We start from the raw sequence: 14830 nt of genomic DNA on the forward strand, positions 1-14830 counted from the left end.
GAATAGATAATAGAATATGGTTTTTAGGGTTATTGATTTTAATTATTTTTAGTGTTTTACTGTTATTGTTTTGCCCTGGGATGAAAGAGATTTATAATACAGAAGCTGATACAGATAAAACACATCACTAAGTCCTTTCTCACTAATTATCTGAAAAAAGAAAATGAAAATTACAAATTAATAATAAAGGAATTTAACTTGCAAAGTGAATATATAATGAGAATGGCTCAACTGGAAGAGGTCAAGGCTATAAACATAATAACAGGTCAAAAGGTCAACGATATAAGATGTGCAGATGATACTACCTTGTTAACTAAAAGTGAAGAATACCTAAGAAAACTAAAAAAAAAAATGTGAGAGTTGGTTCGTTATGGAGCATCGAGCAAGCAACGATCATGTAATCTCGAACACTCAACAAATTCGAAGTAGGTAAAAATCAGATAAAAAGAATAATGATGCTTTAAGGAAAACTAAAATAATATTAAGAAGAATATTAAATTTATAGATATGATTTGTTTGTTTGATTTGAATTTCGCACAAAGCTACACGAGAACTATCTGCGCTAGTAGATCCCTAATTTAGCAGTGTAAGACTAGAGGGAAGGCAGCTAGTCTTCACCACCCACCGCCAACTTTTGGGCTGCTCATTTACCAACGAATAGTGGGATTGACCATAACATTATAACGCCCCCAGGGCTGAAAGGTCAAGCATGTTTTGCGCGACCGGGATTCAAACCCGCGACCCTCGAAGTACGAGTCTAATTCTTTAACACGCTTGACCATGCCGGGCCCTTTATAGATATGAACAAAAGAGTAAGATGAAAGATCAACTCAACTGAAATGTACTGCTGAGGAAAACTGATAAAAATTTCATGGTCAGCAAAGAGAACCAACCAGTAAGTTCTAAACCAAATAAGGCCTATTAATTAATTGAAGCCATGATGTTCAAGCAGAAAGTGGCAATTATTGGACATGTGAATAGTGTAAAATTATTTCACTTCTTTTGCTTTCTTCAGTTTTTACCGAGCATATCTTCTTTGTAAAAACTGAAGAAAGGAAAATAAGAGAAAACAATTCAAACAATATAGGTGAAAGAAGTAAAAGAAACAGCTAGTATGTCTGTTCAGTAGCTATAAAGTTTGTGATAAGTTTTAATTAGTTCCTTCCAATACAACTTATCACCAACTTTATAACGAAGCTACTGAAGAGACATACTAGTTGTCGATGTCACTTAACTAACTAGGACTAAGCATTTAAAGTACTTACTGACCATTATTTGAAAACTTAAGATACTATAGCCTGTTTTCTAAGAAAGACAAAATTACTCTGATAGTTTGCAGTTTTGATAGCGTATTGTAACTTTATGATAACGTGTGAGTAAATTTGAGCAATATTAAAATTAAAGAGAGAAATAAAGAATATATTTTTTTTTTTAATATTGGAAGCTCCTGATTTCTCTGGTAATTCACTGTAGAAGTAAGAGAAATGTTCATTCAGATGTTTTGATAAGTGATTCTTAACATGGCTATAGTATCCAATAAAAAATGTGTCATATCTAAACAATATCTACAAACATAACCATAAAAAAACTTCAAGTTAATGCGTCACCACAGGTGTCTCTAATTGACAAAATGTGTAGTCTGGAAGCTAAGACCAGGTTTAAGAATTTATAAACCATCTGAACACAAAAAACCAAGAAGTAACCATATAATGTCAAATATAGATTTATTCGCCCAAGATATATAATGATAACTATCATAGACTGATTAATTTCTAGAATGAAAGATTTATTATGTTGAAGATGTCATGAGAAAAAATACATCACTGTTTCCTTCCTCACTGATCCAGGCGGCCCGGCATGACCAGGTGGTTAAGACACTCCGAAGGTCGCGGGCTCGAATCCTCTTGACACCAAACATGATTCGCTCTTTCAGCTGTGAGGGCGTTATAATGTGACGGTCAATCCTTCTATTCGTTGTTAAAAGAGTAGCCCAAGAGTTGCCGGTAGGTGGTGATGACTAGCTACCTTCCCTCTAGTCTTACGCTGCTAATTAAGAGACGGCTAGCGCAGGTAACCCTTGTGTAGCTTTGCGCAAAATTCAAAACAAACCAAACCAAACTGGTCCAGGCCACCCATTGGCACAGTTGTATGTTTGCAGACTTACAACGCTAGAAACCGGGTTTCGATACCCTTAGTGAACAGAGAACAAACAATTGAGTAGATTTACACAAAATTCTACAAGCAACAAAACTTGTGTTGTCTCTTAATGAACAAATGTAGTTAAAAGACAAATAAACAAACCAGCGAAAATGCAAAATTCGGTAATCACTAAAGCATACATAGTTGTCTGAACTACAAACTTGCCTACTCTACGCAACAACACGAACATCCACATGTTGTCAGACAGACTTCTTAATTGATGAATAGACTATTTTATGAATAACCTGAATAAAAATGTTTCATTAAGCACATTGAAAAACTTTATCATAAACCATAAACATAGATCGAAGTACATCTCCTATTAAAACTAACAAATACGTTATGTAGCTTATGGCCACCTACTACTGTACAAATCGTTAGCGAGATAGTGTTAGTTTCATATTAAAATGATATTTATATAAAAATAAAATTACTGCTGTATATGTATTGGGCAAATATGGAACTGATTTTGAGAACCAAATTATACGTTAATAACGAACTATAAAAGTAAAATGTTTGCTTGTACAAATCTATTTTTTACATTTGTGGACATGACCTGAATAAGTCCACTCGAATAGCGCGCATGCACTGGCTGCATGATATAAAAAACAGATTTTCCCAGCTACCGGCTATACTTTAGAAATGTGCAGGATTTATCGAAAAGAACAAGCAGTTAAGTCACAACCAAAGAGACTGTGGACATGACATAATAAATGTCCTAATTGTTTCGGATCTCGTGACCAAATAACAACTATAAAGAAACACATGCTATCTCTTAACTGCATTCAATTTTCGATTATACCCATGATCAGACATGACAGATTCTTTCACTGTTAACCTGGTGACATCGTTACAAGGCATAGCGATAGGTACTTAGATTTTTTATCCAATCATGGTCAACTCCTTTCTTTCTCAGTCATTTATATGAAATGAAGCTGCAGCAAATGGGACCGTACGACACAACTAGATGGTGAGAATAAATATTTGATCTGAGTATGGGATGCCTATTATAATGTTTTTTCATTTTCTAAAAATTTTAAATGGAAAATTAACAATCTGTTTTCACTAGAAAACTAGTTGTTCACTAAATGTATTATTGCATTGTTAATGTCATTATTCTGAAATAAATTCTGACTAAGTATCTAAAAAAAAATTATAAAGTGATATTCATACTGACTTTGGAATTATTCCAAACATTCTAGGAACACCTGAATCTGTAAACAAGATATTTCTACAGGATTTTCCGTGCGTGTACATTTTTCTGATCTCTAAATTATGAACAACCAAGCCATGAGATAAAAAAAAAATTAAAGTTTCATTAAGTAGCGCCTGAAATGACTTATTCGTTTTGGTTCTCAATTTGCAAACTGCAGATTATAAGGATGAAATCCAGAGCCGATATGCTCGCCCTTTCAGCTGTGCGGATATTCTAATGTAATAGTCAGTGTCGTTATCCGTTGATAAATAGCACTGCAAAAACAGACAGTACTTATGTCCTCTAGTTGCCTTCCCTCTGATCGCATTTCAAAATTAGCGACAACGGCTGATATTCTTAATAACTTTGAGTGAAGAACAAAATATACAAACATTCTAAAACTTTATACACGTCTACAAGGTAGGTTTTTCACATCTACTAATGGAAATCAAAGTGTTTCTATAACGATAAAATTCGCGGTTCGATTCCCACGGTGATCACTTTGGAGAGCTTTAATATATTTGAATATATTTATATATTCACCAAATATATTTGAAACTATGAGTTCCAGGATTCGAAGTTGATACTTGGAAAAACGTATATACTCTCGTTTATCTAAACATCTTTTACTATATATATATTACAATATAGTATAGGTAATGCTTCTAGATTACTTATTTTCTTATACTTACAAACCTACGGATGTTTTCAAAACGATTGCTTTTTTTTTATAAAGCACAAGTACAATTATTAAAGCAATGCGAAATAAAACTATGCAAAATAATTAGGCATGTTTGACTTTCAATATATGGATTTCTGGCTTACTTAAAAATTCTCATAGCGGAAATCCACGGAGAGAACTATCCAGTATATCATAACAGCAATTCACGTTCGGTAATTATGGGGTGGATGTTGAATATGTGTTGGAAATTTTATACATCTAGAATTGATTAATACCTGCGTGTCTGAATTTATAAGCATTCGTACCCACTAGTGACTACAGTTAATCACTAAGTAACATCTCATATCTTTACTGTAAGAGTGAGCAAACTCTAAGTTATTTTGCACAGGTTCTGAAAATCCATTTCTCTATACACTACTAACTTATTCAACTGACTTTATAAATTTTAATGTTAAAATTCTAACACTAGTAATCTTATACGTGAAACAACGTTTCCAACATCTTGCTTTTGTTTGTTTCAAAATATGTCAAATGTTTTATGTAATAGCGTATCATGTGAAATAAAATATTATTTTTGATCTTTTTCATACACCCTTATGGATTACTTATTTACTTGATTTTAGATGAAAGAAGGTCACATACATATTTAAGATTTTAAACTATTTTATCTTGTGACTTAGTGTCGTTGTATGGGAAAAGATGACATTGTAGATTTGACGAGTATTTTTGCAAGAGGAATGTTTTAATGACTTACTGACTATCTTTTTATTTAAATCAATAGCAATTATATCCAATGTCCATACAATATGTGTGTAAAATTATATCCAATGTCCATACAATATGTGTGTAAAATTATATCCAATGTCCATACAATATGTGTGTAAAATTATATCCAATGTCCATACAATATGTGTGTAAAATTTATTCATCCTTCGTTGTTTTTTTATTATTTATATTTTCGTATGCGTAAATACAAACAGTATAAAAATGTAATTGTCAGCGTTTCGATTAACACATAGATCACTGAAAGGGTGCTAGTAGGTTACCACTGTAGAAGCTTTCCTTCTTCCACGTCAGACTTAATCTGAAGGTATTCGTTCAATAAGCTTAATAAATCTTTAATGCGCTTCATCCCTTCAATTTAATGATTCCTAATTTCTAACATACGTGTTAACGTTTCAAGCAGATTTGTTAACAGTTTAACAACTTAAAGTAACAACGATTAGAAGGACAAATGTGTGGGGAATAACTAGTTGGTAAATTATAAGTTTTTTATTTACTTAGTGAATGTTTAGTTAATAAAATTCCTTGTGTGATATACATAGATGCAACATGATGGAAGGCTGGGCACATCTAATGAATGCATAGGAGGAGTTGCACAATGGCGCTTAACCAAGAAAGAAAATGTAAATGTTATGTTCAAACTTAGATACATTTGGGGCGTTATTTTGAATCAACTGTTTACATTATCTATAGACTAACGCCACAGTAGCAGATAGAAAGTTATGAGAAAGTTCATATTTACCTCATTAGAGACAGGACACAACTTCTGTAAAACGAATTAGCAAGAAAATCGGAGAGTCTGGACGGAACTTTGATCCGAATAGGACGAGAAGAAATAGATGCAAATAAGTTGCCAACGTACCGTCTTCGATCACAACTAATTGTTGAATTCATTTTGGTTTTAGTTCCGAGAATCATGATGAATCAACAAAATTCATCCAATTGAGTGAAACATCTACTTCCGTGTTGGATGATGCACTAATTTGAGAATCGTAGGAATACTATAGAAATATGTATAAAAATCCACGTTTGGTGGCTAAAAGTCAGTCTTTTGGCTCCTGTGAAAGAGCCAAACAGCCTGCTGCTGGTTGAATAAAACTTATGTTGCCTGATCCAACTGTGTCCAAGCCTATAACACCGTTGAAGTTGTTTAACATTTCCCGCTTAACCTCCGTGTAAATAACTACTGCTAGCTCTCTCAGAAAAGAATAATGTAGTTATAAATTTAACGTACAGCGTTTAATATTAAAGAAATAATGAATGTTATGTCTGAGCAGGTTCCAATCAATATGTTAATCGATAGCTTACTGATAGTATTAAGTAATTTAAGGCCCGGCATGGCCAGGTGGTTAAGGAACTCGACTCGTAATCAGAGGGTCGCCGGTTCGAATCCCCGTCACACCAACCATTCTCGCCCTTTCATCTGCGAGGGTGTGATAATGTTACGGTCACTTCCACTATTCGTTGGTAAAAGAGTAGCCCAAGAGTTGGCAGTGGGTGGTGATGACTAGCTACCTTTCCTCTAGTCCTACAATGTTAAATTAGAGACTGCTAGCGCAGATAGCCCTTGTGTAGCTAGCTGTGCGCGAAATTCAGAAATAAATAAAAACAAACAAACAAGTAATTTACTGGATGTTATAGAAAATTTAAATGAAACAGTTACCAGATGAAATTGAATAATTTGATAGTTTTAACAGTGAAATGTTTCAAGATACCTTTGTTAATCTCGATGTGGCACAGTGTTTCAATATATTGAATTAGAATGTTGTTTGTGTTTTGAATCTGAGTCTCCGAGTCACTTCTTTATTCTAATTGTAAACTTCGAGTTAGTGACTTGTGTACTTCACGCGCAACTTTAAACTTTGATTTTAAGTGTTGTTAAGTGTAGTAAGTCGAACTTCAAACGACTAGCACGCACAACACTCCACATTTATTTACATTATTCACAAAAAGACAATATATACTTTTTTTAAATGGGCTGATTATATGTTATATAAAGCTCCACTTATTCCAATGATTTACAAAAGAAAAATATATCAATCTTTAACATACAGAGGTGCGTTAACTTTGCAAAGTAAGAAGTGACAAGGCACTAAACAAGTATCTCAAGTACTGGCTGTCTGCAAGATTGAGTACGTTATATTAAAACGATTTTGAACACACAAGTCACATGACAACTGCGGATGTCATGAGGTTGCGGTAAGGATGTGCGTCAGAACTACCTTTTGATGCTCATTGGCATTACGTAAAACATGTGATGGCACGGAAAACTGATGTTTTTAAAAAAAGGCATGCAAATATTCATATCCTCATATCAAAGTTGTGTTCACATCTTAGATTTAGAATTTCTAAGACGGAGATTTCCCCTGTAGTTAATGACTTAATTACATTAGACAATATAGGAATATGAGCCAACTTACGGCACTTGGATAGTATAGAAAAAGTCATGGTAAGCAAAGTGTGTCGTCCTGTAACAAATGGGGAATCCACAAACACAGAAGTTAGTGGTTAAAGCCTTTGCAAACAGCACTTACTGTGCTAGAAAAATGACACAAGTCATGTATACATAAGTTACTTTCAACCATAGCTGATAAAAAAACGGTATTCATGTTTTTCTAAATTAAGGCATAAAGTCGAGTACGGATTTCTGGTTTATAATGCTATTGATACGGGTTCAAGAAAGTCGTCGTCCTCGTACACTAGATAGATTATTGAAAGACATGAAGTAAATAAAGGTGATGCACTTTGGACACAACAACTTTATAACGGAGTTTTTTCTAATGGAAACTGTTTCAAAGCTATTCGGAAAATACACGATCGTAAGATAGAGCATGACTGAATATGGCGATATGGACTATAATGATATAATCTGTCTTGAAAACCATGTTAATATAACGTATTCAACCTCTGTATTATAAACTGTCAACATAGGACAACAAAGAGTGTGCACTGCTAAGTAATTTTCTTTTATTGTTTTTAACTGCTAACTAAAAATGAAAGTTTCATATAATCACTTTTAGTGCCTGTTAATAAACACATGGTGTAAATTATTTAAACAGTTTCTAATTTCTGTTTCTACAGGCTTTAAATTTTTAAACCATTATTTTCACTTTATGTCAGTATGTACAATGATTACTGAGTGAAGAGACGAGTACAAGGTAATATACACGTCTTACTCTTTCATGAGGATGTTGGAACACGATGGTTGTCTCCTCTGATATTTGATAGAAAAAGTGCGTTAATAAACTTAAATGTTTACCTGTGTGTAATGTCTGATAAAATCAGAAAACATCAACAAGTGTGTAATTGTTTTAAAACTAGCTATTAGTTACACGAACTAATTCAACTTGTTGTGAAATGCAATCTGGCAAAATGCAATGCATATATTATGATATACTTCTAATTGAAATCGCTCAGTGTTTGAACTAACTATGTATCAGTTGTATACAAATCAATCTGCCTTGATTACAGCTGGTTCTAGATTCACGTTTAATCCAATAAAGAGAAGTTCTCTTGTGCAATCTGTGTAGTTCCTGAAATATTAATTAACAACACTCACACATACAATACGAAAGTCATATAATATATATACAAACTAATTGAATTATCAAAGGATTTCAATTTCATAACAATTTGCTATTTTACATGCCCGTGAGAAAAATAAAATATCTTCCAATAATCATGATTGGAAACTTGGTTATACAGCTTCCATCGATGGAAGAGAAGAAAGTGGTTGTATCATCCTTCCAATGATACAGTGATATGTCTGCAACCTTATATTGCTAGAAACCTGGTTTCAATATCCGTGGTGGGCGGAGCATTTGTGTAGCTTTTGTTTAATAACAAGACAAAAATAAACTGAAATCAGATTCTTAGTTACAATAGAACAATAAAGTTTCAACTTCCGAAAAATTAATTATATGTAAACTCATCTTCCTGATTTAAACCATGATAAATTACAAAACTAGTTCTCCTTTCCACAAATAAGTGAGTAAAATTTATACTTTTTATTCTCAAATAATACTAGTTTATCATCGGAAACAGCATTTATTACAAATATTCATCCACCCTTTATCGTCTTACAGGCTATTAACTACATAATAGAACCTTGTTATCAATATTACCGAGGTACTTAAACAAATTATCTTGTAAACTATAAAAAAAAACATTATTGTAACATGGTTATGTACCTCGATAGCCATAAAACATTTGCTATTTATTCTGAAATTATTGTTTACAATTTTAGAACAAAATCATGCGAGGACCTTAATAATTCCTAAATAAAACGTTTAATGTGACTGGAGTATATAATACGTTTTTTTGTTATAAAGTACAAGAACTGTTCACTATAGTATGAAAACTATATGAACTATTAACGTTCTTAACTGGAACGAACATAGTTTGTATGAAAGCTAATAGGGTAAATTTATAAATTATGATGCTTTAAGAAGTTTTATATGTATAGATTGTATAATTTAAGTGAAAATATCATTTGTTTAACCAAAAATCTTTGAAACTATCATTTTATTTATAACTGAAGGTCCTTATGTTCATTTGGAAAACAGTGTAGAACATGTAAACAGAAATATAATTTCTAGTTAGTAAAAACAAAAGCATTATTTGGTTTAGATGAACACAAGTCTTAAGAATATTGTGTCGAGAACTTTATTATGTTAAATCGATGATAGGTTTACGTGTAATTAAATTGAGACATTGTTGATACATTGAGACAATGACCTCATCATTCTCCATTTATAAAAACACTACACTTAGTATCTAGTTATATGGATAAAGACAAACCACTGAACATGTAACTTTGAAATTATTGCATCATATTTAGAGATTTAAATAAGCGTCTTTTTCAGGATGACAAAAATAAATTATTGGTTATAATAACAATTTCTTTCAAATAATGGATAATATGCATGTTACAATAGTTGTTTCGTTGAGTTGTGAAAGTGAAACAGTAGGCTTGGTAAAATTCTATGTCCAGTAAAATTTGTTATTAAAATAATGGTTTTAGCCATAACATAATTAAGCTTAGACATTGATCACGTAATCAAATATTTAAGTATAGTGATATCATCCACCCGTTTCGAGCTCCTATAAGCTGAAACTACACAGCAGCATGTGTAAAATGAAATATACGAATGAAAACAAATACGGAAGTTAATATCTGTATGTAGCCCAATGGAACTGTCAGCCTTTGTAAATTGTACTTAATAATTTACATATAAAGTAAAACCATAAACATATGATTATAAAGTCAGTTTAAATTATTAGTTTCAATGCTTTGTTACTGTAACATTATGTTGATCTACATCATAATAATTCGTTCTTTGGTTCCACTTTTGGAACTAGCAAGACGTTTTCTGCATATTCATATAGATAAAATAAATCAATAAATCAGTAAGACTGTTGTAAGTTTACATATTAAATAATCGTTCTTTTCAGGAAGATAAGTGATTGGCATATAAAAGGTCAGGAAATGTAAAAAATTGTGATTAAAGATAGAACTGATTAATTACTGTTTTATACGGATTGTGTTAAATCTAGACACTGATTACATGCTGAGACATTACTTTTAGTATTTAATTATACGAATAACATAAAATTAAACTAGAAAAACAGTAAGTTTTAAAGCATTGCATATTATTTAAATAAGCATATTCTTCAGTATGATAACTGATTTATATATAAAAAGCCAGGAAATATAAAAAATAAACATAATTAAATATAGAACTAATGAATTAGTACTTTATACCAATGGTTTTAAATCTATCTGTTGATTATCCCGTTGATCCACTTCCGGACTTCATTGTCTCTGACGTCATAGTGGCCTGGCAATGCACCCTCTCTACTAATGTCATTGCATTGTGTCAGTTCCTTCTGGTGATACTTCGTCGACGTCATGATCTCTGGTGACGTCGTCGTATCCCCCAAATACCCGAGATCAGCATGCATGTAGCGCCCTCTGTCAATAAGGTGCGCGGTTTTCTCGACCTAACTACTAATTTATTAACAGATTGGCATTTGTAACAAATTATGAAGTATGAATATAGCATAGATTTATGTATAGAAATGATTCTTAAATTAATTATAAACTGGTGTAAAGTAATCTATAAAAATATTTAATTCGTATTAATAATTTAATTGAAGCATCTTTAAAAAGTGTTTAGTTAATTGTAGGCCCGGCATGGCCAAGCGTGTTAAGACGTACAACTTGTAATCTGAGGGTCGCGTGTTCGCATCCTCTTCGCGCCAAACATGCTCGCCCTTTCAGCCGTGGGAGCGTTAAAATGTGACGGTCAACCCAATATTCGTTGGTAAAAGAGTAGCCCTAGAGTCGGCGGTGGGTGGTGATGACTAGGTGCCTTCCCTCTAGTCTTTCACAGATAAATTAGGGATACCTAGGGATACCTCGTGTAACTTTGTGCGAAATTCAAAAAACAAACAAAGAAAACAAACAAGTTAATTGTAAATATAGTTATAAGGTGGAAAAAGTATAATAACAACAGAGTAAAGCTAAGTTAAATATATTATTATAACTAGAAAGGTCAATATTTGCAAACTGATGCAATGTGTCTACACTAATACACGGCCTGGCATGACCAGGTACTTAGGGCGCTTGATTCACAATACGAGGATCGCAGGTCCAAATCCCAGTTCCACCAAACATTGCTTACCCTTTCAGCCGTGAGGACGTTAAAATGTGACTGTCAATACAACTATTCGTTAATAAAATAGTAGCCCAAGATTTTGCGGTGGGTGGTAATGACTAATTTCCTTCTCTCTAGTCTTTCACAAATAAATTAGGGATACTTAGGGAAGATAGCCCTCGTGTAGCTTTACGCAAAAAGTAAACCAAACCACTAATACACTTTATTAGATCAAAGTTAAGAGAAACACTGTATTAAAAAACAAAAGAGAACGGTATTCAAGGAAGTGAAAGCAAGTGCAAGGTACAACATATATACTTCAGAAAGAAGGTGGCCTAGCGCGTAAGGAACTCGACTCGTAATCAGAGGGTCGCCGGTTCGAATCCCCGTCACACCAACCATTCTCGCCCTTTCATCTGCGAGGGTGTGATAATGTTACGGTCACTTCCACTATTCGTTGGTAAAAGAGTAGCCCAAGAGTTGGCAGTGGGTGGTGATGACTAGCTACCTTTCCTCTAGTCCTACAATGTTAAATTAGAGACTGCTAACGCAGATAGCCCTTGTGTAGCTAGCTGTGCGCGAAATTCAGAGATAAATAAAAAACAAACAAACAAACAAGTAATTTAATGGATGTTATAGAAAATTTAAATGAAACAGTTACCAGATGAAATTGAATAATTTGATAGTTTTAACAGTGAAATGTTTCAAGATACCTTTGTTAATCTCGATGTGGCAGTGTTTCAATATATTGAATTAGAATGTTGTTTGTGTTTTGAATCTGAGTCTCCGAGTCACTTCTTTATTCTAATTGTAAACTTCGAGTTAGTGACTTGTGTACTTCACGCGCAACTTTAAACTTTGATTTTAAGTATTGTTAAGTGTAGTAAGTCGAACTTCAAACGACTAGCACGCACAACACTCCACATTTATTTACATTATTCACAAAAAGACAATATATACTTTTTTTAAATGGGCTGATTATATGTTATATAAAGCTCCACTTATTACAATGATTTACAAAAGAAAAATATATCAATCTTTAACATACAGACGTGCGTTAACTTTGCAAAGTAAGAAATGACAAGGCACTAAACAAGTATCTCAAGTACTGGCTGTCTGCAAGATTGAGTACGTTATATTAAAACGATTTTGAACACACAAGTCACATGACAACTGCGGATGTCATGAGGTTGCGGTAAGGATGTGCGTCAGAACTACCTTTTGATGCTCATTGGCATTACGTAAAACATGTGATGGCACGGAAAACTGATGTTTTTAAAAAAAGGCATGCAAATATTCATATCCTCATATCAAAGTTGTGTTCACATCTTAGATTTAGAATTTCTAAGACGGAGATTTCCCCTGTAGTTAATGACTTAATTACATTAGACAATATAGGAATATGAGCCAACTTACGGCACTTGGATAGTATAGAAAAAGTCATGGTAAGCAAAGTGTGTCGTCCTGTAACAAATGGGGAATCCACAAACACAGAAGTTAGTGGTTAAAGCCTTTGCAAACAGCACTTACTATGCTAGAAAAATGACACAAGTCATGTATACATAAGTTACTTTCAACCATAGCTGATAAAAAAACGGTATTCATGTTTTTCTGAATTAAGGCATAAAGTCGAGTACGGATTTCTGGTTTATAATGCTATTGATACGGGTTCAAGAAAGTCGTCGTCCTCGTACACTAGATAGATTATTGAAAGACATGAAGTAAATAAAGGTGATGCACTTTGGACACAACAACTTTATAACGGAGTTTTTTCTAATGGAAACTGTTTCAAAGCTATTCGGAAAATACACGATCGTAAGATAGAGCATGACTGAATATGGCGATATGGACTATAATGATATAATCTGTCTTGAAAACCATGTTAATATAACGTATTCAACCTCTGTATTATAAACTGTCAACATAGGAGAACAAAGAGTGTGCACTGCTAAGTAATTTTCTTTTATTGTTTATACCTGCTAACTAAAAATGAAAGTTTCATATAATCACTTTTAGTGCCTGTTAATAAACACATGGTGTAAATTATTTAAACAGTTTCTAATTTCTGTTTCTACAGGCTTTAAATTTTTAAACCATTATTTTCACTTTATGTCAGTATGTACAATGATTACTGAGTGAAGAGACGAGTACAAGGTAATATACACGTCTTACTCTTTCATGAGGATGTTGGAACACGATGGTTGTCTCCTCTGATATTTGATAGAAAAAGTGCGTTAATAAACTTAAATGTTTACCTGTGTGTAATGTCTGATAAAATCAGAAAACATCAACAAGTGTGTAATTGTTTTAAAACTAGCTATTAGTTACACGAACTAATTCAACTTGTTGTGAAATGCAATCTGGCAAAATGCAATGCATATATTATGATATACTTCTAATTGAAATCGCTCAGTGTTTGAACTAACTATGTATCAGTTGTATACAAATCAATCTGCCTTGATTACAGCTGGTTCTAGATTCACGTTTAATCCAATAAAGAGAAGTTCTCTTGTGCAATCTGTGTAGTTCCTGAAATATTAATTAACAACACTCACACATACAATACGAAAGTCATATAATATATATACAAACTAATTGAATTCTCAAAGGATTTCAATTTCATAACAATTTTCTATTTTACATGCCCGTGAGAAAAATAAAATATCTTCCAATAATCATGATTGGAAACTTGGTTATACAGCTTCCATCGATGGAAGAGAAGAAAGTGGTTGTATCATCCTTCCAATGATACAGTGATATGTCTGCAACCTTATATTGCTAGAAACCTGGTTTCAATATCCGTGGTGGGCGGAGCATTTGTGTAGCTTTTTGTTTAATAACAAGACAAAAATAAACTGAAATCAGATTCTTAGTTACAATAGAACAATAAAGTTTCAACTTCCGAAAAATTAATTATATGTAAACTCATCTTCCTGATTTAAACCATGATAAATTACAAAAATAGTATATTACAAAACTAGTTCTCCTTTCCACAAATAAGTGAGTAAAATTTATACTTTTTATTCTCAAATAATACTAGTTTATCATCGGAAACAGCATTTATTACAAATATTCATCCACCCTTTATCGTCTTACAGGCTATTAACTACATAATAGAACCTTGTTATCAATATTACCGAGGTACTTAAACAAATTATCTTGTAAACTATAAAAAAAAACATTATTGTAACATGGTTATGTACCTCGATAGCCATAAAACATTTGCTATTTATTCTGAAATTATTGTTTACAATTTTAGAACAAAATCATGCGAGGACCTTAATAATTCCTAAATAAAACGTTTAATGTGAC

The 14830-nt window shown here is 32.8% G+C and overlaps 1 long non-coding RNA gene across 1 annotated transcript in view; it reads right to left on the minus strand.

The window, feature by feature from the left end:
- Positions 1-6033, minus strand: part of LOC143248386 (uncharacterized) — a 46665-nt gene extending 40632 nt beyond the window's left edge. Inside the window, exon 1 of the long non-coding RNA XR_013026957.1 lies at positions 5602-6033. This is a non-coding gene — a long non-coding RNA (uncharacterized LOC143248386). The remainder of the gene's footprint in view (positions 1-5601) is intronic.
- Between the last annotated feature and the right edge of the window lie 8797 nt (positions 6034-14830).

The sequence above is a fragment of the Tachypleus tridentatus genome, chromosome 4, assembly GCF_004210375.1.
Source record: "Tachypleus tridentatus isolate NWPU-2018 chromosome 4, ASM421037v1, whole genome shotgun sequence".
NCBI lineage: Eukaryota > Metazoa > Arthropoda > Merostomata > Xiphosura > Limulidae > Tachypleus > Tachypleus tridentatus.